The sequence below is a fragment of the Anser brachyrhynchus genome (genome assembly GCF_964034855.1).
Source record: "Anser brachyrhynchus genome assembly, chromosome: 2".
Lineage (NCBI taxonomy): Eukaryota > Metazoa > Chordata > Aves > Anseriformes > Anatidae > Anser > Anser brachyrhynchus.
The window spans coordinates 159,050,260-159,074,602 of NC_137695.1; the positions used below are offsets into that span (position 1 = coordinate 159,050,260).

At 42.0% G+C, this 24,343-nt stretch overlaps 1 long non-coding RNA gene across 1 annotated transcript; it reads left to right on the top strand.

Moving 5' to 3' along the window:
- The first annotated feature begins 2,926 nt into the window (after positions 1–2,926).
- On the top strand, positions 2,927–16,040 carry LOC308189240. The gene is made up of 2 exons (XR_013946197.1): positions 2,927–5,721; positions 11,978–16,040. It is a non-coding gene; the product is annotated as an uncharacterized lncRNA (long non-coding RNA).
- The last annotated feature ends 8,303 nt before the right edge of the window (positions 16,041–24,343 follow it).

Below are 24,343 nucleotides of genomic sequence, written 5' to 3' on the forward strand. Positions count from 1 at the left end.
AGAATGAGGCAGAAGATGGCAGCAAAAGGGAGCGGCACACAGGGTAGAAAGAGGAATGTGATATCCTGCCACCTGGTTCCCTGTGGTCTTAAAAGACTAAGGAAGTTTCCAAGGGGAAAAGGCACTTGTTGATATAATGAATGCTGGTTTTATCCATCGTGTGCTTGAATTGCTCATGAATACTGGACAGGGACTTTCAGGCACCACTAGAAACAGCCTCAGCTTTCATGTTCAAACTCTTGCTTTCAAGTTCAGAGCAAGGGACTGCAGTGATGCACTGACCATTGGTCAGGGATGGCAGTGGCCATCCCCTAGAGAAAGAAAAATGCTCAACTGACAGGGTCCAGCACTCACTTCTGGGTGCAGAAAAGCAGGATTGTGGGTTTCTGCTCTGGTTCTCTCCTCCCAGAAATTGACGTTTTGGTGAAGTGAGAAATAAGCCAAATAGGGCAAATGTCTTCCTCTCTTAGGGCTTCCTCATATTGTATTATCCTATGGCAAATGTGGATGTGGAGCTGAGAGGGGCTAGGAAATAAGTTGAGAAAAAAAAAAAAGGGAGGGAAGCAGGAGGAGCGTGAATGACACCAGAAAGGCACTATGTGTGCATCTGTAGGGCACTGTTGGGAGGGGGGGCTCTGGGGGACTACACCCTCTGTCCACGTGTCTGTGGGGTGTGCACCTCCCTCCATCCCCTGCCTCTCCTTCTCCCACTCCTGAGGTTCCTTTCAGAGCTGCTGCTGCGGCAGGTGAGTCAGTGACAGCTCAGATACAGGGCAGCCCCCTCAGCTGCCGAAATGCCAGCCAATCCCCCAGCAGACTCAAAGCCCACTATTATAAACGAATGCAATGTACTTTTTTTTTTTTTTTTCCCTCTCTCTCTCTCCTTCTCCTTCGGCTGGCACGGTGAGTCAGTAATCAAGATCCTTTGTCATTTTGTGGGGTGGTGGGGGAGCCGGTGCTGGTGGTGCTGGTGGGGCAGGCTAGCTGCATCCTTGTATGGATGGGATTTTCATTTCTTCCCTGACCTGGCTGAGAAAGCCACACCGACCCCATCAGCCACACTAAAATGTGGAAAAATGGGGGGAATGAAAAGAAAGAGGGAGCTGGCCACACTCTGATTTTTTAGTCTCCTTTCTGATTCACAACACTTAAATAAAGAGCAAGATCTTTCCCCTTTAACAACAAGCGTTCAACAAATGCCTGGGAGGGGAGTGAATGAAAGAATCATAGCCAAAGTTCTGGGAGCACTCGGAGAAGCTGGCGGGCAAAGAGTATAACGTCAGCCCCTTTGTTTGGCGTCTCTGTGCTGAGGTGGGCTGCACGCTGTGGAAAACATGACAGCTGCAAGAGAAAGCAGCGAGGGAAGGAGGGACGTGCAGGGGAGGACAAGGGAGTGTGTAGGGGAGTGGGAGATATGCTGTCAGGAAGGAAAAGAGAGCCCTGGGCAGAGAGAAGAGAGCTGGGGATACTGCCAAGGGGAACAAGGGTTGTCCAGTCCTCAGTAGGTAAAAAGATTCCAAGGGAAGGGCAACAGCTGAGCAAACATGTTGGGATATATCTCCAATGTACCCTGACCCCATCAGGGCTCAGGGACTCCTGGAGAGGGATGGTGTGATGGTATCAGGCAGACCTGTGCAGCTCTTTCTTGTCTGAATTTATCCAAAAACTTCTTAAACCCATGCAAACACCACCAGCAGCATCCAGCAAAGAGCTGCTGCAGATTAGCAACTTATACTGTGTAAACAAGTTATCTCCTTGTGTTTGTGGTGGTCTCCCTGTGTTCTTGCATTAAAAAGGGGTGTAAATGACCATCCCCTTATTCACCATCACTCAGTCCCTCCTGATTTTGAAGCCTGCTCCCGTTCCCCCTCAGTCGTCACTTTTCCGAGACAATCAGTCCAAGACCCAGCACAGGAGTCTTCCTCACACTTCCAAATTCCCCTGTGGCAACTGAAGCATCAGCAGTGCTCACCATGGCCTCGGGGTTTGTGTGGTCACCACGGGGTGGGCAGGCTGGCAGAGACCTTCCTCGGGTGCCAAATCCAGCACCAGGGCAATATCCCTGCATGGGGAACCTCTGCAGAGAGGGAGCTGTATAGGGAGGATGCAGTCAGAGAAGATATGGCATGAAACATCACATGAAATGATGTGATAAATATGAAAGAAAAAAAAAAAGTGAGGATGGCTGAAATATATTCTCTGCCCTGGTATTGCATTAATACTGCTTATTCTGTGTCAGATTGGCCTTGAGGTACACCTGCCTACCACTTTCCCTGTGTGTGTGCACATGGATCTGTGTAAAAATCTGTATTTTTAAATAAAGAGAGAAGAACCATTGTCCAGAGCTTCCAAAAACTGTTTCTGACTTCTGGCTTAAGCCAATTCTGCTAAGCTGCATAAGGTCTTTGCTGTATGCTGCTGCTGGCATGGGTTTAAATCATGCTGTGTGGCTACCAGAAGCACATCCTTCTTCCCATGGATGGGAGCAGAGTTGGGCTCACCCTCCTTCTGCCCCTTCTCCTCCTTGAAAATGATTTTTTTTTTTTTTCTGTGTTGGTTTTCTGCTGGATCAGTGAGTGGAGCAGAGTTGCTGTGCAGGTCCATACCTGCCAAAGCTCATGAACATGATAAGGTGAGAAAATACCTCTTTGAAGGGTGAAATCCCCTGTGTTTGTCTCTTTTGATTGGTCCAGGGTATGACCAAAGCTTTCCTTTCAGTTTTGAGCGTTCATAAAACCTTTCTGATAACATGTCTCTATTGTGGAGTCTTTAGTATCTAGAATGAGCTGACATGCAACAACCCTTTATTTCTTTGGATAGGAGCACAGAAATTTGTCCTCCATCTCCACGTGTTTGTTCAGACTTGTCTGAGATTTTTCAAAGAGTGCAGAAGCTCTCAGGGAGAGGAATAGGCAGAGGGGAAAAAAACAGTCTCAGCAGCATAAGCCTGGTTTCTTGGGGAGATGAGTCTAAAAATGTTGCTAGAGAGGAGGGAATATGAATAGAAGAGAGTGATGGAGCTGCTGCAAAAGACAGCAAGGACTACCTGGGGCAGTGACCATGGGAGTTTAGAAAGAAGAAGGGACAATAAAATGATATGAACTGCACTAGCTGATGTGGAATAAAACAGGTTTGAAGACTGCAGGAGGTGCAGTGGAAGGGGCTGAGGAGCAGCAAACACTTGATGCTCCACGAGGAAGCAGTTTGCTGGATGCTAAGAGGCCTTGGAATATTTTTTGGTCTTTGGCCCTGTTCTAGGGGAAAATTTACACTTCGAGTTGTTCTAGCACTGAAAAGAATACTTGTATTACAGTATATTTTTAGTTAATTGTGTATTGATTTGCTTTTTATTCAAGAGTAGAGATTAAGAGACAATTGACAGTTTGCTTAAATTACTGACTTCTGCAGCCATTAAATTGTCCAGAGCAGGAAGAAGATCCTAATGGAAAAATCTCTGTGTATAAAGCTGAAGGACAGGTGGGACTTTTTTCCATCATCTGTTAAACTGTTCTAAGATATAGCTCGTCTAACCTTGCTTGATGATGATAACAGGCTAGTGCATACTTACGCCAAATAACGCCACGCTCCAGTGGTTACAGTGAGACCACGACAATAGCAGGATCTGCTGCTGAGTGCTCAGCTCAGGGGTGGACCTGCATTGATTTCTTTTCAGTTTGTTCCTTCAATTAGTTGTCCTTTTATTTCCCTATTATATATTTTTTTCCTCTACACTTCCATCTCAGATGAACACAACTAAATTACTTTCTCCTTCATTTTGCTGTAAGTGTTACTAATATGTAGTGATAATTGTGCTAGGGAGGTTGATATTTCTGTTGGGTGTAACGTTGGGTGAATGCTCACCTGCACCCAAGCTTCTCTAAGGCTGACAGGTTTTCAAGGCAGCTTTTTCAAGACAAAACCAACAGGGTGTTTGTTGTGTTTTTTTTTTCTAATTTATATTATTAAACAAAATGTGACCACATTATGCTTTGTGACACTTTAAAATACTTAGAAATAATTCTTTCTGAGGGAACCTACAATCTGGGGAGACAAAATGAACACACAAAAGAAGATGGCAAGAACTGAGGATGGGAAACATTATCCTTTTAGTGATGAGCATTTGAGTTTTTCAGCAGAAAAGGTCAGCATCTTTCAGGGGTGACTCAGACCAGCTCAGATCTGAGTCACTTCTCCTGCCCATCTCCTCTCTGTGTGGAACACAGGAAAAGCCAGAGATGATGTGGTTCATCCCAGAGACATCTCCAGATGTGTCTTTAAAGACTGGACCCTTAATATTTGTGTGCAGCTTGGTTATGTAAGAAAACAGAGCTGAAATTTCCTCTAGGATTCTCTGTGCAGCTCTGGGCATTTAAACACCTTCAAAGCTCCCCTCCTGAACCACCAGACTGCAAGAGACAGTTATGAGAGACACCATGCTGGAAGCAAACATGCAGTTCTGATTTTATGCTATTTTTTACCTATTAAAGAGTTAAAAATGGACTATTTTTTTTTGTGTGTGTGTGTGTGTGTATGTGGTTTTTTTCCCCTCCTTTTTTTATTTATTTTTTTCTGGAAACATCATTTGTGTGCGTTCATCCACATAACACCCTTAAGGGAGCTGCTGAGCTTTTTATAGAGATCAATGAAACCTAAAAGGTGGAACAACTGCGAGTTTCTCTAGTCCTTAACAAAAGGTGTACCCAGGGCTGAGGTTGCTGACCCCTTTAGGGTGATTGTTAGGGGAATGAAAGCCTTGACAAAGCCAAGAGAGTATCGGACAGAACAGGGGACCATGGGACTTCTAATGCAAGAAGATGCCACAATCGTTGAAAGGTCAAAGCTACAAGCTGCATAAGTACAGAAGTAAGTGAGTCCGGTAATGTGCAAGGGCATAAATTGGTGCATCTTTGTAAAGGGAACGGGATGAAAGGGTTTGTAAGGTACCTGGCAAAGCAGCTGATGGATGGATTCAGAATTGTATAATAAATGTAATAATAAATTATAATATATTACAATAAAGTGTGTGTGTGTGGTATTTAAGGCTTCAATTCCTGATATATATGGAACCACTTGCTCTAGGCATTGATTTAGCGAGGGGAGGAGAGGGACTCTTCCTTTTCTTTAAGGGTTTTAATGTGTTTGGAAAAAACAGAAACCAACACAGTTAACACCCAGGTGTCCCTGCAACCCTGCCATTCTAACAAGGACTGTATCTGCCCCTTTGCTCAGCAGCTCATTGCTGAATGACTGCCAGCTGCATTTCAAGAGCCTTTGCCCTTTCATTCATTTCAATTGGTTGCAGCTGCATTGTTTTGTGAAGTCAGGTAGGTCACGTACCTGCTTCTGTGGAGCAGCTCTGGAATTTCAATATATGCTTGTGACCAGAAGGTGTTTCCTGAATATTAGAGAGCCATCATTACCTAAATGACATTTGATATCATAATTGTAAAATCAGATTTGAGCTAGCTCCCATAAGCCTGCCCCGTAAATTGCATTGACCCCAGTACAAATGTCATGCAAGTGCTCATCCATCCATCCTCGCCGTGCTTCTGTGGAGAGGAACTTGGTGGTGCACGCCCAGAGTTTGTGATGTAGAGGAGAAACAAAGGTCGTATCTCCAGACACCCGGACGAGGAGCCCTTGCACATCATTAAAGGGATGGTTGTGAATGTAATGTATTTACCAGAGGGGCAGACAGCAAGGATGTGGCAACCAGACCAGGTAATTTGATGTTGTACAGAAAAGTAAGTCTGATTCTGCGTCAGTTCAACTCCTCTAATTCTGTTCCAGATCTCAGCAGTACAGGCACCCTTCCCTGACAAATTAAAAATTCATATGTGTATGGGAGGGAAATGAGAGAGAACCTCAAGCAAAAGATTGAATTTCAGGCAGAGGTCTAAACTTGATCTTATTTCACCTGAAATACTTTTTCTTCTATAGCAGGGAACAGAGCTCTTTGGAATCAAACTCAGCCTGCTTGGGGCTTTGTTCTGAGCATAAAATTCAGATCATGCTTTTCTGAAAAAATGCAGACCTGGGTCAGAATTGTAAATGTCAGATCTGGAGTTGAATTTTTCTAAAATCTCTGAGTGCTTGAATTTGGGATTCTTGGTTTGATCTGTTTTAGAGAAGACATCTGAGGCTGAAGCTTCTACTTGCTTCTGAACTGATGTATATTTGGAGATTTTTCACCATTTAAGGTTTTGAAAAACACGTGTGTTCTGCCAGAAGGTTTAATCACAACTTTGACACAATTTACAACTTGCAATCTAAACTTCTTAAAGATTGGATTTTCTTTTTTATTATTTTTGTGCATATTAGTAAAAGGAGGAGTTCCAAATCTGCTTTGAAACTGAAAAACACAGTGGAGTTTGAAAGGATGTAAGTCAAATACATTATTGCCATAAACTCTCAAGAAGTCTTTCTGTATGGAAGAGTTCTGAGAACATTCTCTGTGCTTTTATTGTTCCTTCATTCTTATTCTTCCCAACAGAAAGGTGGATAAGGTTGGTCAGTGAAAATACATCCTCCAAGCAGTAGATGACCTGAGCTTGCACTAATTTTAATTCTAGGACTTAAAGATAAGTTGGATTTATTTATTTTTTTTGACCTAGATAGCACATCTTCTTAGATACCGATCGTTACCTGTGTATTCATTTGGTGCCTACAGAGAAATATAATTGCTTATTCATGCACCAGATGTAGCCTATCCACAGAGATTTGCACCACCATTTGGTCTAATGAAGGAACAGCTGGATTGAACGAGGGTGCACAACAAAACAGAAGAAAGACATCAATTATGAAGTGTTCTTGTAGGCCAAAGTCCTGCCAATATTACGTACCACATTCACGTTTCACTTAGAATTTGGCAACTAGTTCCTATCGGAGGTAATCGCTGCTCTTCTGCTGGTATTTAAAGAAAAAAGTTTTCTACTGTTTCCTCGTGCTCCCCACAGTAGGCTGGTGTCATTCATTTCTTATCTGGTCACAGGCAGTCTCCAAAGGGTGTATTCCAGGAAAAAAGCATTTCAGTCCAACTGATGACCTTCCAAAAATTGTGAAGCAAGAGGAAAAATAATAAATCTTTAATGTTACCCTTTGGCTTCTTTCCTCTGACACTGATTCTTTGGAACTATATTTTAAAATAATTTTATTTGATCTTGTTATCATCTTTGCAACCTCAGGACTATCTTGAACTTCTCCAGATTCTGGTCCATGTTCAGAATTTGAGATGAAATACTTTTTTTTGTTTGTTTGTTTGTTTTTTTGATTTCCTCTTCTCTAGGAAGGGTTTAGATCATTGCTTACTTGTGATGCATGCTACAGAAAACAAAACGAAGGGCTCAGTTGGTTTTTCAGACACTAATGACAATGCATTTTCACTCAAGGCAAACTATGCTTGAAAAGTTTTCTCCAAAACTTAAGCTAATTTAAAGGCTTCTCCTGAATATTTTGATGGAGCTGCTGGAACTTTAAAAGACCAAATGCAGGCGGGCTGCCAACTGCAAAAACAAGAGATTGACTTGTGGAAGTGTGACCAAGGAAAACTTTTAAAATATGAGCGGCCCTGAGTTGGTCTGATGTGCCATGCAGATGCTCAATGCCGACTAGGGTGAGATGTCTCTGTCCCTTTCAGTTTTGTAGTCCCATCACGATAAGACCTGAGCAACCATGGCATAAATTGATACCAAAAGTCTAGTTACTGTGGCCCAGCTGTATCCTTACATGACTGTAGGCCCTTACATGAAGCACATTTTGGATGATCCCAGGCTCTCCTGCAGTCAGTGGAATGACAGGACAGTCCTGTCCCCCCAAAAGTTACTTTTCCTTGTGTGTGTTGTGGCCTATACATTACTGTGGTGGAAGATTAGATTCCTAATGTCAGTGCATAATTTAGCTGGCACGAATTTAGTGGCTCCACTGACTCTGTAACCAAGGGACTCAACGCATATTAGGCTCTTCCCCAGGAAAGAGAGTCATGGAGTCTCAGGAAACCCTTATTTTCAGGACTTGAACCCCTCCATTGTCTTTAAGTTTTTGTTTGTTTGTTTGTTTGGTTATCCCATCGAAAGATCCAGCTTTACTAGTGGGAATCCAGCTAGAAGTGGGAAAAGACCTCTCTAGACTTGAATGCCATCTTTCTTCAGTGAGAAACTCAACAGGTCCTGAAGTCTTGGCACCTGTTCCATCAAGTTTTTAGGCAGAGACTTTATTCTTTTTAGTTTCTCCCAGCATCACCTTTCATGGTTTCTGCTAGCAACATTGGCTCTGCATCAAAGAGCTTTTAGTGGCTCTAAGTCTTAAGATTACTTTTGCATTTCAGTTTTATCACTTACTTAGTCTCCAGTGAAAGCCTTTACACACATTGAACTAAAAAATTAAACTTCTGTTGTTGTTTTGAAAGCAGAAGGAATGGTTCTGAGTGGTGAAAATTGATTGCAGTGTGTGGCAAATTTAGCAGTTGTTCCTCTCACATAAGCACCTCTGCAACCCTTCAGGAAGTGTTTCAGCTTAATCTTGACACCCTCCGGGATTTTGCAGCTGTCAGAAAGGTGTTAGGTGAAGAAAACAGGAAAAAACAACAACAAGAAAGCAGCGCAGAAAGGTCTTTCCTGATTGTCCTTCCGAGCATCATCTCATCATCCCATCATAAGAAGGAATGGACCAAGCAGTAAAACCTTATATTTTGTACAAAAATGGACTGGAGCATTAACCTTTAGGTATGGAAATGAATTAAAAAATCATAAGTGAATGTTTGGGGAAAACAGAGGAAATAAATGTGCTCTGCTTTCCTAGTGCAGTAACTGTTGACCACTTTTGAAAATGTGCTTTGATGAAGCATTGATTTCTTCTGGCATTACAGCTCCCATATTCTAATCTGGACACCTTGTTATTAACTCAGAGATAAGTACAAACAGATAGCTCTCCCATGAATGCTAGTGAATTCACAGCTCCTGATGGGTTGATCTCCCTCAGTCTCATGAACATTAGTTATCTGAAATAGTACATTTATCTTCCTCACCCCAAACCCTCAAAAGCACTTCAGTGAAAGCCAGTGCTCTGTTAAAGCGGAGAACTCTCTCCTTATTTTTATTTTTTTTTTCCACTAGTTTTGCAGTTGGATGGCAATCAAGCCAGGCTCCCTAGTGTAGGGAAGGAGTACCTCCTTCTGTGAATTTGTAGTGGAGTGCATGTTCTGTCTGCCTGCCCGACAGTCTGAAACTATAACGAGCTGTGGAGAGATACTCCCCTGCCTATGAAGCAAATTCTAGCCATGCTTAAGCTGAAGAAAATGCTTGCCACATTTCTTCTCCTCCTGAGAGGCTGGTGTAACCTCTCCTGGCCCAGCCAAATTCCCTGAGAGGGTATCTGGGATGTTTGTCAGGCTGTCAAGTGGATGCGTTTTGAAGTGTGATCCTATTTACAAGGAACAAAACTGAGAGTTAAGGAGAATGAATTTTTGAGCCAACTTCCACGTAGACCTTAAACAAACGGAATCTTTTTCTTCCTCCCTCTTGACTTCTTGAAAAGAGCAGAGTACCAGGCTCTCTGTAGCTTCCTCTGTATTTTGTGACTGCTTTTGCTAGCTTTTTACTCCTTTCAGACACCAGACACTGTCCCAGTCCGTGCTCCACCATTGAGTATTTCCTCAGTTTCCTGGGAAAACTCTGGGCATCCCCAGTTAAACTTGACCTTCACCTTTGCTCTGAGAGACCATCCACCAGACAGCATCTGCTATGATTTCATAGATTATCAAATAGGAAAACAGAGGGGATTTTTCCTGATTAAAAAGCAGCTCGTATGCCCACCATCTCCCATGGGATCAGGAGCTGCCCAGAGATCAAAAGATAACACTGGTGGCAGTGCTAACAACCTCAGGCAAAACACCTGAGATTTTTGGAGGTGGAGGAAAAGCATCTTTTCCAAGCTTTCCATCTCCTGGTTCCTGGCACTCACTGCAGGACCCACACCGTTCCTAATCGTGTGCAACGCTCCCCTGGTGGTGGTGGACAGGGGAAATGCCAACCTATGGAGCAGCTCCGGCTCTATTTTCTGCCCAAGCAGCAGAAATAAACACCATTTAATGTAGAAATGATTGTCTTGGGGCTCATGCAGCCTTCACAGCTGTCATTTTTCATTGCACTGAGTGATGTTGCCATGTATTTTACAGTTACACTCACAGTATGGCACACATGGGGATAGATCAGTGGGTTTTGACCTGACCCCCCACACACCTCCAAGCAGGTTCATTGGGGGTCTTTTCCAACAGGGCTTTGAGTATGTCTTTGGATGGAGATTTCAGACCTCTCTGGACCCCTGTTCCAATGTGTACTGTCCTGCTGGAAAAGTTTCTCCTAATATTTAATCAAGTTTCTTTCTGACTTTCTTCCAACTTGTGACTTCCAGCTTACCTTTCCAGAAGTGAGGCTGGAGTGGGATAGAAAGAAACTACAGGGAGGTGTAGGAAAACATCTTGGTAGAGCTGAGAAGGTGTGCTGAGTAGGATGCATGGTTTGCTGTGCCCTAGAACAGAAGGGGAAAAAATGCATATACCTTTTTTTCTAGCTGAGAGACTCCCAAGCTGTGGGTGTTATGGTACACGTACCTCTGCAAACCTTTCCCAAGTAGCTGTCTACACAAATTATTACTTGCAGAAAGCTGCAAGAAAGATATCTTGAGCATGGTTGCACCAGATTGTCTCATGACTTCTTAGTGCAGCATTATCAGTTTATACCCATCTGTTGTTCCTTGTCTCATCTTTCATCTGCTGAAAAGGACTTGGCAACATGGCCCAGGGATGAGACCTTCATCTTGAGGCTAGGGAAGAGATGAAAGCTAGGTGTAATGAAAGGCACAGGCAAGAGTTACAGATGTTGTCAGTCTGAAACATTAGCAGAAAAGGACCAAATTAATTCATGCTCTCCCAGACTGCTGTTACGGGGTTACTAGTGCTTTTGCTTTTTCTCCATCGACTATTGTGGAACATGCCATGTGATATTCTCTAATGCTTTCTCTAACTTCTTGATAGCTAAAATCTGGAAAAACATATCTTTTAAAAATTGCATTTCTTGGTGAAGTGTTTCTGGAACTGTCTGATCAATCTTCCATGTTTTATCATATAAAAGGTTTTTTTATGTCACGCAGTCATTTGTCTTCATATATTTAATCCAACAAAAAAAAATAAAGCTAAGCAAATTCTTGTACTTAGGTACAAGATCATGTGTGCATCTCAGCGCAGGTGAAGAATGATTGATATTAATAATGCCAGATCATATTCCTCTTTCCTTATTAATACTTTTGGGTCATTTAAGCAGTAATAAGTATGAAACAGAGAAATGTAATGAGTCTTCAAATATTTTGAGTTTGTCTGTTTCTTCACTTCTATTTCTTTTGGTTGTTTCCAACAGAACATACTTGGGAAATGTAGGTTTATGGCACCAAATTTTCTTTGGTGGTAATTCTATAAAAAGTACCTGAAATTGTTTGAACAGGTTGAGAAATCACACTGCTGAAAGGTGAGCTCCACAGTTCTGTCTGTCAAGAAATTAAAAAATATCCAGTTATCATTTTAAGGCAATCAATCCTTGATGTTGCTGACCTATATATATATATATATTTTTTTTTTCTGTTTCAAGCCCAGCTTTTAATCAAAAATTATGCCAGACCATTCCTAACTGAGGGCTGACAGTAGACGACATGGTGTGCGACCATAGAGTACATAGCCTTCAGCTCGGGTAGTATCCATGCATTTATAATACACCATTCAACTCCTGCTCTTGGTTCTTCACCAGAGGAGCCTGACATCTGAATTCCCGTTTGGCAGTCTTAGGAGACAAAAAACAAGAGCTGAAAAGGTCATAGAGACTTGAGTTCTCCTGCTTCCCTAAAAGGTCAGGCACAGGGATGGGACCATAAGAAATAAATAAATAAACAAACAAATAAATAAATAAGACTTTTATTTTGTCTTCCTTACCAGAAATGTGGGAAACCAGATCTGTGACTTGCAAAAGTGCCCTGGGAAGATCCTTCTCAAGCAACATCCCAGTTGTGTAACCTGATGGATGCGCTTTGAACAGGATGTCTCTGGCATGTAGTGGGTCTCTAGGAAAACATTTTCCACCAGTAATGGCAAGAAACTGGTATTTGACCTCTTCAATAAACCCTGCTTCTTGAATAAGGCAGATGAGAAAGTGGCTTTGAAATTCTTTGAATTTGAAAGGTGAAAATCACACAGAGTAAGGGTGATGTTTTTATGAGTATTTAAAAATATATCTTTTTTTTGTTTATGAATAAACAAAACCAACTTCTGGTCTTAAAACATAGTGAAAGGAAATGGGAGCTGAACAGTAACCCATACTGAAATTTTTTTGTGTTTCTACCTCTATCATGAAGCCCAGTGCTTCACAGACAGTTGGGCACAGGAATAGAATCATACAGAGGGAAGTAAGGAACTGGGACCTAAAAGTTGGAGCACAGACTTCTATGGCTGGAGGGGGAACAAAGGCGAAAATGAAGATGTCTTCGCTTTGGCAGGATTTTGGATATGCTAAGCATGTCTGAGCTCCCTCTAACCTCAGCAGAAGATATGAGAAGATGGAGCATACAGATTAAAAAAAAGAGATTTGTTTAATACATCAGTAACTAGTCCCAGAAGTTGGAACTACGTTTCCATAGAGGAAATGCTGCTGGTTTTGGTGCAGAAGGCACAGTCACCCAGCAGAAAAAATTCATCAGAGATTTTGTGGAAGAAGAAGATGCAAGCAATATCCAACTTTCTTTCCTCTAACTGAATAACAAACTTGATGAAAAATAATCACTAAATGAGTTAAATATTTAAATGTCAGTGTTCCCCCCCCAAAATTTTGTTGTTTTTACTTTTTTGCTACCCATCTGGCTAATTAATCACCTCCAGTTTATTTTTAACACTCTTATTATTTTTGAACTACTAAATTATTTTAAAGGGGGAGAGAAGAAGGAATAGGAAAAAGAGAAAAAAAGTTGAATTTAATGTCCTCTGGTGAAAGGAATTCATATTAATTCAAATACTGAATATTTCATTTTTTTCACTTTTTTTTTTTGATTTATATCTTTTTATACTTTTTAATCTATACTGTGCATGGTGCTCCTTCTATTTATTTTCTCCCCACCATCTTGTTTGGATTGGTTCATTCTTCTTTTATTTTCCTCTTATGTACTCTTCCTCACTGAAGGAAGCTCATAAGTGGCCAGCTTGATGAAGTGGCTTTAGAAGTAATGTTAAATCCAAAGGTGGGGTTAAGAACTGGTGTTTGCAATGAATAGCAGTACAAGCAAATCCTTGGTACAGAGTGACAAAAGAAGATTCTCAAACAGTTGTTTTTCTTTTTCCCAGGATGTGTTCAGTCTTGCTAGGCTGAGGTTGAGCCAGATGCTTTTCCTTGTACGCTTGCTGGCAGATTGCAAGTGGGGTTGGAAATGTCAGTGTAAGGCAGCGAAGCTCATCAGCATATTTCTGGCAGGAATACTTGAGTGCTTCTCCATCCTTCCAACGGATCATCTGTAAGCAAACATTTATAATCCAGGGCTGAGTTCAGAGTCTTGATGAAACACAAATTCATCACTGGTGGAGTTATATATTTCTAATAAAGAAGAAGTAGCCAAAACCTGAAAAAATCAATTAATATTAATATATTTGGCTCTGCAAGCAGAAATGAATCCCAGCATTTAGCCAAGCTGTATGTGACTTTCGAGCAAAATAGAGAATGAAGAAAACAAGAAATGAGAACTCTGTGCCTTGCTGGTGTGCCAATCCACGTCAAGCTGGTGAGACTTGCAGCAGGTCTGACAGGTTCACAGATGCAAGATAATCTGGGCCGTAAAAATGCTGTGTACAAAAGGGGATCTCTGACACCAGCCTTCTTCCTCTTCCAGTCCGATGGGAATTCAACTCCTTGTTCTTCTTCCCCTTGTGATGGTGGACACATGGGAAAGACATCTAAAATTTTAGGAACCTGCGATATTTAGAACCGTGTAGGTCAAATGACACTTCTTGGTTCTCTCCAGAAGCCGGTGTGGAACAAAGACTGGCCCAAGGCATGCTTCAGTCTCATTTCTGTGCTTGTAACTGAACTTCAAACTTCAACAGTGTTTAAGAGGCTTTTGGATAATGCCCTCATTAATATGCTTTAATTTTTGGCCAGTCCCTCTGTGGTTAGGCAGTTTCACTAGATGATTTCTGAATGTCCCTTCCAACTGCTCTGCTCTGCTCTGCTCTACTCATTTCTCAAAATCCAAGAGTTCTGAGACAGACAGACCACTACAGAGCTTTCCCAAATTCTTTTCCACAATTACATTCAGCAGTAGTGGATACAGTTCTCCCTGTCAGGGACATTATTGCCTATATAACAGGAGTGCTTTGCAACTAGAACAGAAGGACAAGTGCTTTCGCATCTCTGGCTATCAGACTGCTAACATCTCAGTTAACAGTGCTAGCAGTGCTAGCAGTGAGGATGAGCCGCACCTCATCCATTCAGGGTGGTATTCATTTGATATATCTTTAGTGATATTAGGATTTGTCCCACTGCTTTTGGCTTTCCACAAGGGAGGTGAGTACAAGAAAACTAATCCCAGATTCTCTTTTTTACTCAGAGGACAGTGAGTCAGTAGCACTGACGAAGTTTAGGATGTGATTAGTTTTATCCTAAAGAAGGTGCCTCTCTCAGGTTCAATGAATCATATTCCTATCCCCACTGGATTCCTTGACTAATTCTCAACTACTACAGTACGCACCTCATGGAGATACTGTGTTGTAGCTAGCTAAAATTAGAAGGGTGAATTCCATTCAAGTTGCCTACAAGTCAGCTAATAGAAATAGTTGTGAATAGTTTGCCCAGACATGCATCCCAGAGTGGGAATAATCCCTTCCCAGGGATTATTGTATTGTTTCCTGAGATAAATGTCTGAATAAAGTGAGGAACCATTTACTATCTGCCTGTCATAGCATTGGCTAGATGGCTTAATCTTAGGCAGCAAAGGTTAGTTGAGATGAATGGGGTCCTGAAACATGTATCATCACTCACCTGTGTTTAGAAAAGCCTGTCTCAGCACTGATGGCACTAAAACCTCAATGTCCAGTCCTGGGACCCTTTCTCCACTGATTCTCAAATTGGAAAAGGATCCAGCTAGGAACCTTCCAGTATTAAAATTCAACCTGACATTAGGGCACGCTTCTGGGCTTCAGAGACGTTCATAGTGACAGGGACTTTGGGAAGATGAAGGACCGTGTCCAGGGCTCACTTTCCCATTGTGCTAGGCACTGTACAAATACCAGGCTATCAGGATGGAAGCTGTCCCCTCCTATGCTTTTTCATATCATGCCTTGAAGAAAACAATCTTTCTTGCATTCATTCATTCACTCATTAGTCCATTATTTCGTTAGTTTTATTTGTCTGGATAAAAAAAAAAGAGAGAGAAAGAGAGACTCCATCTTTGTTATTAGAGGTTTTTTGCAACGTTACTGCCACCACAGCAAGAGCAAGACCCAAACTCATCGATTTCTCATAGGCCAGTAAATACAAATGCCTTGTGGTTATTACCACTCTGCACCAGATTTCTGCCACTGACCTTAATGGGAACATTCCTTAACCCACTTTCCAAATCCCTGAATCATCTTGAACCCAGAGAGTAACACTTAATAAAGCACTTGGCAAGTTTCACGTTGTTTTTAGCTGACCTGTATTTTGACTTATCACATGATTCGCAGAGTAAAGAAAACCCATGGGTAACACTTCTTCCTAATGCTGAGCACTGTGAGATGGCACTTGAGAATAACACTGAAGTACCCCTGATTTACACCTGTATATAAGTTCAGAGAAAGAAGAAAATGAGAAAAGGAAAGAGGGAAAGACAAAGAAATGCGGGGAGGGGGAGGAAAAGAAAAAGCAGAACAAAAAAGGGAAAAGAGAGAGAAAGGGAGAGAGAAAGTGGGAAAGAATAAGGGAAGGGAAGGGAAGGGAAGGGAAGGGAAGGGAAGGGAAGGGAAGGGAAGGGAAGGGAAGGGAAGGGAAGGGAAGGGAAGGGAAGGGAAGGGAAGGGAAGGGAAGGGAAGATTCAGCCATTTCAGTGTGGGTTCACTGCATACCTAAGCTCGTAAGAGCAAGACCAATTTTGGCAGACTGAGCTACGCTGTGTTCTTGGGATCTTATATCACAGGGGACATTAAACTCATTTACCTTAGAAAACAAGTGACCCACAGAATCATGGATTCAAAGACTGGTTGAGGTTGAAATGTTCCCTTCATGCTGGAAGGGAAGCACCCAAATAACTTTTGTGAAAAGGTACTGTAGTTGGTTAACAGGTACATACAGGGGAGTTGGCAATGAAGATGCTGCCTGGAGAGTAAAAAGGCATTTTAAGTGCTTCTGCTAGTTAGGATCATCTGCATAAGTGCACGAATAAGACCGAAGAATAATTACTGACTCAAAGTATGTTTTTGTTTTCATTTATTTAATATTTTTCCCAAGTCGAAATTTGCTGTCAGTGTCATAACTTGACTCTACTCCTTACTGCTGGTGCAGCAGTGAGAGCACTGCTAGCTTTACACTTGCAGTGATACAACTGCTAATGCTGCTAGCTGGCATTTTCATGCTTCCAGGCTCAGCTGAAATGACAATGTTGGAAAGACAGTGTGAAAGAGAAAGAAGAAAGTTGACAGCTCCTTAAAAGCCTTGTACAAATAGGACATTGCTTGCCATAATGCTGTTCCAGAATCAGTCACCTGGACTTGATTTGCAAACTTGCAAGAAGCTGCCGGTTGCCTGGCTTTTGCCGCAAAAGGTGTTTTGATTTGGTACCTTTGGGTTTAATGTCTTGAGCAAATCTGGGCAGATACCATCAGTAAAAAACAGAAAAACAAAAAACAAACAAATAAAAAAAGAAACATTGCAAGGCTTAGCTTCAGTTGGGAGAAGAATTGGAGCTGAAGACCAGAAATGTGTCTAAGGGGGACCTGGCTCTATTATTTGCAGCTGTAAATACACATACGCAGGTAAACAGACACACAGGGAGAAACAAACACTTTCTATGGCTGAATAGAAGAAGACCAAGAGTGAACCATGCCCCAGCAGATTTCACTTGGTTTGTATAGTCATTAAAAAAAAAAAAAGTATGATATTGATGATATTGTATGATATTGTATTTCTCTAGAGTCTCTAGTTCGCCTGTCCTTGTTCTTTACATGGCCTCATTTAGACATCCAGGGACCTAAGATCTTCCTTCTGAGAGCCACTTTCAGCTCCGTGGCTGAATACAGGCTGCTTTTCCTTCCATTTAGCCACCTGAGCGTGAAGACTTACTTCATGGCAAGGTACCTGTACAAGAACAAATCACCCTTGGAAGATCCAACCTCCCTTTGGCCACTAGCATCCAGCTGTGATGAGACACTTAGTTGAGAAACCACAGGTGAGGTGAACCGTATGCTACGTGATCCATCACAGAACCAGAACATGAGATCCCACCTGCAAGGCCACTGATGTATATTCTGACCACTGAAGCTCTCCGAAGATCATCCTTTATCTGGTAGGTGAGCTGCTTTCATCAAGAACAACCAGTCACGGCTACTGCAGGATACAAGTGATGGCACGAGTGGTTCTTGCTATAAAAAGTGGGTGCTGTTGGTCAAATACTTTGTTATTCCTTTGATATAAACTGTGACTTCTCCCACACATGGAAAGACAATTTTTCAGTGATGTTTTTCTTGAAGAAGCTTGCAATATTCCCTCTGTGTTTTTTTTATTTTTATTATTACTATTTTTTCTTTCCAGCAATGAGGATGAGGAGATAGATGTAGTTGGATGTGTAAGAGGGAAAGAGTCATCAAAGTGATCTTGGGTTTGGTGGGACTGAAGAACCTAAAAAGTGATGAAAGCATTTGAGTAGGGAACCCTCAGAGCTGGTGTACGTTCAACCAGGAGACAGCCATTAGCAGGCAGTGAGGGTAATGACGTGCCCTTGCATAAAGGCATGTTATAATGCTGACCCAGATCATTTCCTCTGCCCTCGTAATGAGAATGGAAATGGATGCCCAGGGCACAGCAGGGGAAGTATTAAAGCGAGGGTGGATACATAGTAGGGAAAGCTTCATAAATAATCAGTGCCAAGGAATGTGAGCTGCCTTGTGGCCCAGCAGGAAGACAGAGAGGTGGCTGTCACTTTGCTCAGGAGGAGGACGGTGGCAATGAGCAGCCCTAGATGCCCAGACCCCAAATCTATCCATATCACCCATGTGTCTGCAAGAAGCAATTGACAAACCCGATAGGGAGTCATCTGCCTTCAGGGTCTCTGCCACAGGGTGGACTAGTTCACCCCCTCATTTCTCAGAGTAGCAACTGCTGATTCAAAATCCATCTATTTGCATGCTATGCTTGCCAGGGTGTAAACATGCCAGCCCTCAGCAGTGCTAAGCAGAAGTAAATCATCTGTGTGGGAGAAGGCTGGCAGGGAATGGGGGACCTTGTGGGGCAGAAGTGCAGGTGAGCAATGAGGGATTTGCTTTTCCTTAGCTGGAAATTAAAATTGTTCCCTGTCTTGCTACCGTCTTGCAGGGACCTCTCTACCCTCAGGGCTGCAGCATCCCCACTTGGGAAATATTGAGGTCAATAATTCACTCGCATATCTTGCCACACTAAATAAGTGTTTCCAAAATCCCAAAGCAAACGGCTCTTGCTACACTGATGTCAGCAACTGGAAGTGGGAGGCACAAAAAGAGCTGGGACCTTCAGGCAACTGTCTCCTTCATAGGTTGGGAACGATTAAACTGCACATTTAATTGCTTTGATATATATTTGTTTTACATGAATGCAAGATCCAGCTAATCTAATTGGCTTATTCGCTCCAAAGTTGCTAACAATGGACCCTAAACTGTACATAAATGACCGTTAAATTATTAGCTATCAGAAAGATCTGCAATTGGATTCTGAATGTGAAATAAAATGAGGGCTCAGAGAGGCAATTATTATTTTTTATTTTTGTATTTTTTTTTTTAAGCAGCCTTATTATCTCTACAAGAGCTTTGTTCAGGAGACAAGCGTTCCCATTAGAAAATCAATAACAGAGCTGCTGCGATAGCAGCAGTAACCTGTCTGCTTTCAATTAGTGTTTGGGAGAGGTTGATCCTCTTCCCTGAGACTGTCAGTTGTTAACACCAGTGGAATTTTGTGCATATTTATTGTCTGGAGAAATTTGAACTCTTGGCAGTAAAATTTTGGGGACTGACGATAATTTTTATTTTATTTTTTTTTCTACTGAGACAGCTGGTGTTGCAGGGGGTCACAGGTACAGCTGATGGCTGAAGACAGAGATGGGAAAACCTCTGACCAATACAACCTCTTGTATTGGTCCTTGGGCAGCAACAGTGATAGAATTATGTGCATTGGGCAGTCCCATAATTTTTTGCCCCTGTTCTCTTGGACTACTGAAGATCCTTGAGACCACAAGAGTCTTTAAAGGGGTTTCTGAGCAATGCAGTAGTGAGGAGAAGAGGTCTGTAGTCTGCTGCCCTCACAATTTGATCAGAAACTCTGTTGCATCTTGACAGAAGACTGAATGATCTTTAGGGATGGTGCTTTTAATTTAAAATCAAATATTTATACAACACCTAAAACACTGAAGTGATTTGATATGAGATGGAACTTCTGGTGTCTACAGTCAAAACAGAGGAAAACCTGAGAAGTTATCTTCAGTCCGGGTCACCTTTGGTTGGCCAACTCCATCTCCCCTGCCTTCCGGGGTGCAGCTGAAGCTGGAAAAGGATATTGGGACGCTCAGTGTGGGAACCCACATTTGTGAGTTATTTGGTAAGATTGTACCAGATTGTAGCATTAAATGAGGAAGGGAGATAAGACCCCAGATAGAGACACAGGGTCAGACGAGTGTTTTACAGGCACCATTTTGTGGGACATAAATCCAAGTCTTTTTTTTTTTTCTCTTCTTTTCTCACCTCCTTGACAAGCTCTGCCAGTATTCCAAGGCTGTCTACCCTTGGTGGTACCATATTATCTCTCCTCTCCTTGGCCTTGTCTCACATGTTGTCCCCCTTGGTAGTCCTTATCCTTGCTACCCTGGTGCAACCCTCAACTGGTCAGCATTACAGCTATTCTCTCATTCTCTCTATTTTATATTCAGGCTTCCTTTTTGTTTCTTTCCAGAGAGACCTAGAAAGGGCATTGCATGTGAAGAGCTCTGCCCATGTCGGTTGGGAAGATGAGCTTTGCCTCCAAGCCAAGACAGCTTCTCACAGGTCAACTTGTCAGGCTCTGGGCCTGCTGGGCCATGGAGAATGTCCCCAGCCATGCCCATGACCATCTCTGCTGTTTCACTCTGTAAATTTGAGGGTGAATTCGACATGACCATCAGAAAAATAAGGGAGCACTCATTGTCTGGCCTCGTCTCAGTAGCAAATGGGAATATTTTGCACATGTAACAGAAGTATACCCTTGTTTTCACCAAGTGAACAAACCTGGCTGGCAGCAGATCCATTGATGGAGTTGCTGCCTTTTCAGGTGTCTCTTTAACTTTTTAAGGAAGAAACAAACGCAAACCAGAACTGTGCAGAAACAAGAAACAGTATGTAAGGACGAGGAAGGGTACGTGCCTGATGTGACACTGGTTACAGGCAGGGGCTTGGTCTAAGTGATGTGGAGAGCAACAGAGAAGACCAGTTCTTCATGATGGTGATTCAACGCATACTAACAGAATTAGGCTGGGACAGTCACCCTCCAGAAGAGGTCAACCTCTTCCCATTGACTACAGAGGGACACCTGGAGAGTAGTTGTCATGGTATATTTAGATCTTCAGATAAAGAACTCGGTAAAGAATCCCATGGTTGGTGGTTTGTTCAAAACTTTGGTTCTGCACTTCTCTTTTCGTAAGAAAAATCAAAGCTTTCCCTCTCTGACACGTGTTACTGCTTGGTTGTTGACATGAAAGTCTTCTATCCTCCAGTGCCTGTCACTGAACAGATGTTTATGAGAAGGGCGTATCGATATCCTTTCACAGAAAGTTTAAAAGTAGAGTTCTGACAAGATTAATTTTCTACTTCAGACAATGTCTCATCTATTAGAGATTCTTTAATACTTAATTATTAATCTGCATTATTAATGAACACTTCTGGATTCATGGATTCACATTATAATAATGCATACCCCTAAAGTTACAATGTGTCTGACAATTACAGAAACATGCAAAATTCATTAAAGTGTAGAAGTTAGTACCAACTTTCTGACTGGGTATATTTTGCAAACCACTAAAACTTACTTTTCACTGTGATTTTAGGCAGTTTCAGAGCAAGTGGTTTCATTATCGAATGCCATCTTGCTCTGCTTGTGACTTAAAACTTAAAGGCATGACTAGGATAAGGGCACAGGTTTTCTGAAGTGCAGGTCTGTATGTTCAGCTCCCCAGACCCAAAGTTCATTATTTTGATTCTCGTTATAAGGCAGTCAAAAATTTCCAGCTAAAAGTATTTTGTTGGAAAAGGTAGATTCCACACTGATGTGAATTTTTTTGACAAGGAGTTTGTTTTTTTGTTGTTGTTGTTTTTTGTTGGTGCTTTTTTTTTTTGTAATCTACAGAAAGAGAAAATACCCATACAAACAAAATCAAAACATTTCACTTTGTTTCTGAACAAGATGCTCTTTTTTTTTTTTTAATTTGAAATGATGTTCCATTTATTTTTTTCTGCAGTGTTGAGAAAACATGTTTCAAATCTTGAAAACAACATGAAGGAGTTTATTGTGGGTGGAAGACAATATTCTTTTAAACTCAGATATGCTGGGCTTGTTAGTCTGTTTGCTTTCCATTTTCAGTTAGCCGACTTTTTTGGTTATTTCATATCTGCCTCCAATTTATTTATTTATTTGCTTACATTGCAGAATTGGCAGCAAAATGAAAAACCAGTTATTCCCAGATCTCTGTTTAGCAAACAGCTTGTCACTATCTGTGCCTAGGGGTGTCCAGAAATTGCTCTAGATCTCCAGATAACATTTTACTATAATTGAGAATAAATACCATACATAATAGAAATAACAACAGAGAAATAGTAATGATAATAGGACAAATTTGAGCAGTTTGGGATTAGTGATGATCACTGTGTTTTTCACACTGGGTGTGAGTGAATGAAGCCCCAACCCAATGTCTTTCTGAGTCAGCCTCTTTTAGAATCTCCAGTTGAATTTTGCCCACTTTTCTCCCCTTAATTATATGAGACCCCTCTCAGACCTAGCAGTGGTTGACCATGAAGTGTCCAGCAGTGTCCTTCATTGGTCTCTGTTGTCATTTATGTCCCCAAGTCTGGAGCAGAGACCATGAAAGGTTTCTTTTCCAGGGAAGCCAAGGAGAAACTGCTCTGTCAGCCAAGCAAAGAGCAGCTGCTGCTGAGCTTGTCTCAGCTGAGGAATCACGTTCCCCTCTTCGTGAGCTGATGCATTGCAGGTGACTTCCAAGCTCAGCCTTGTGCCACTCTTACTGCATTTCAATGGTCAAATCATGGCTGCTATACATGAGATGGAGATGATCCTAACATTGAAAGGGTTTCATCCATTAGCGTGCAGACAGGAGGTAGGCAATGGGTCTAAGTCTTGCAGAGATGTGACGAACCATTTCTTGGGCTTCTGCTGCATCACAGCCGTTGACTAACAGCCTTCTGGACTGAGAGGAACTTCTGAGTTCAGCCAGAGGAACTTTTACCCTCTGCTCAGCTATGCCAAGACAGCTTATCACCAATAAAGTCAGCTGAGAGGGAGGTCAGGACCTTCATTTCTGTTACATAAGACAAACATCCTCAAAATACATGCAGCTATGTCTTTTGGACAAAACCTTTTTAGTCTGATTTTTGTGAAGAGGAATGTTTGGAACTGACTTGTTGAAATTAATGCTGCAACTGCATCAGATTGGGTTGGTGCTGGAGCCTGAGTTTTGATCAGAAGCTGGGTAGTTTGGTATGCTGAACATGCTTCTTCTGGAACGGCGCCTGCAGGGGTATGGCAGCACCTTCTGCAACTTCATTTGTCTGTGCTACTGTGCCTGACAAACAACAGCATCTTTACTTAACTAAAAGACAGAATCCATCACAGCATCTATGCATGCTCACCCCCCCCCCAGTGAGAATAACAAGGGAGTTTAAGAGAAGTAACAATCTCTTTTTCCTCCTTCCCTGTGGGCGGGAGATGTAACTGGCTTAGTCTGATGTATTTTTGATTTGCTTTCCATTTTTGTGTTTCTTTTCTTTGAACAAGCAGCTAGAGATGCTTAGGACCGGAAAACAGACTGCTCCAGAGACTTAGTCCCTTTTGCAATAGCTAATTATTCATCTCCCAGCTTGTTGGTAAGCTTTTTGCTACAGCGTCGCACTATTGTGGAGGCTTTCCCGTGATTCCTTGGGCTGGTGTTCTCAGCTTGCAAGAGTGAGCCAGCTGTGGCCCTACCACTGTCTGCTTGAACCAGCTTGTCATAGTTTGTCTCTCCCTGATACTCCTAGTCTCCAACCAGTTTGGTATTTTCTTTGAGCTTTTTTATGTTGCAGATATTTCCATTGGGAGCCCAGTGCTCTTCATGTGCTTCACAGTTGCACGTAGCTTGAAAATGTCTGACTGTACATGTAAGAAACATTCCCCTTTGCAAATATCAACTATGCTGACAAAGAGAGACACTGCAGATCAGTACTAAAAAAAAATAAAAATAATAAAATAAAGTGGTTTGTGACATAGTGGTATGCTTGCTTAAAATGTCTTTTGAGCTCAAGTTGATTTGAGCCGTCATCTGGTTCATTGATCAACCCTCCTTTTTAAAAGACAGCCCTTTGTAAGTAAATGCTAGAGCCAACTATTTTCCCTCCTGCATAAGAAGGGCTGTGTGAGATCCCAGCTTTCTGTAGCCAGAAGGCTTCACACTTTCCATTCTGGAAGTCAAAAGCAGATCACTTTTTAATAAGCACTGGTGAATTTCTTCTTCATGTGTTTGTCTAAATCTGTATCAAGGGAGAGCCATCCATGCTGGAACATGGGGAAGGTGAGTGAGTCTGAGACTAAACCCATCACCTCTCAGTTGTGTAAGGTTCATATGCCAATATGAGCAAATTTGCTCAAAGGTCTTGCTTGTGTGCACATGTGAGAATATTGCTACTGCGAGACCATGGAAGGTGTTTGCAGATTTTCTTTTTTTTAATATATATATATATATATATTTTCTTTTTTTCTATCTGGGCGGCATAGAGTATCAAGTTTACACTGCAAAAGGATAGAATAAAAATATATCTGTTCTGAAGACACAGGTCTCTGCTCTTCTGGTTTCAATAGTTTCTCCATCAGTG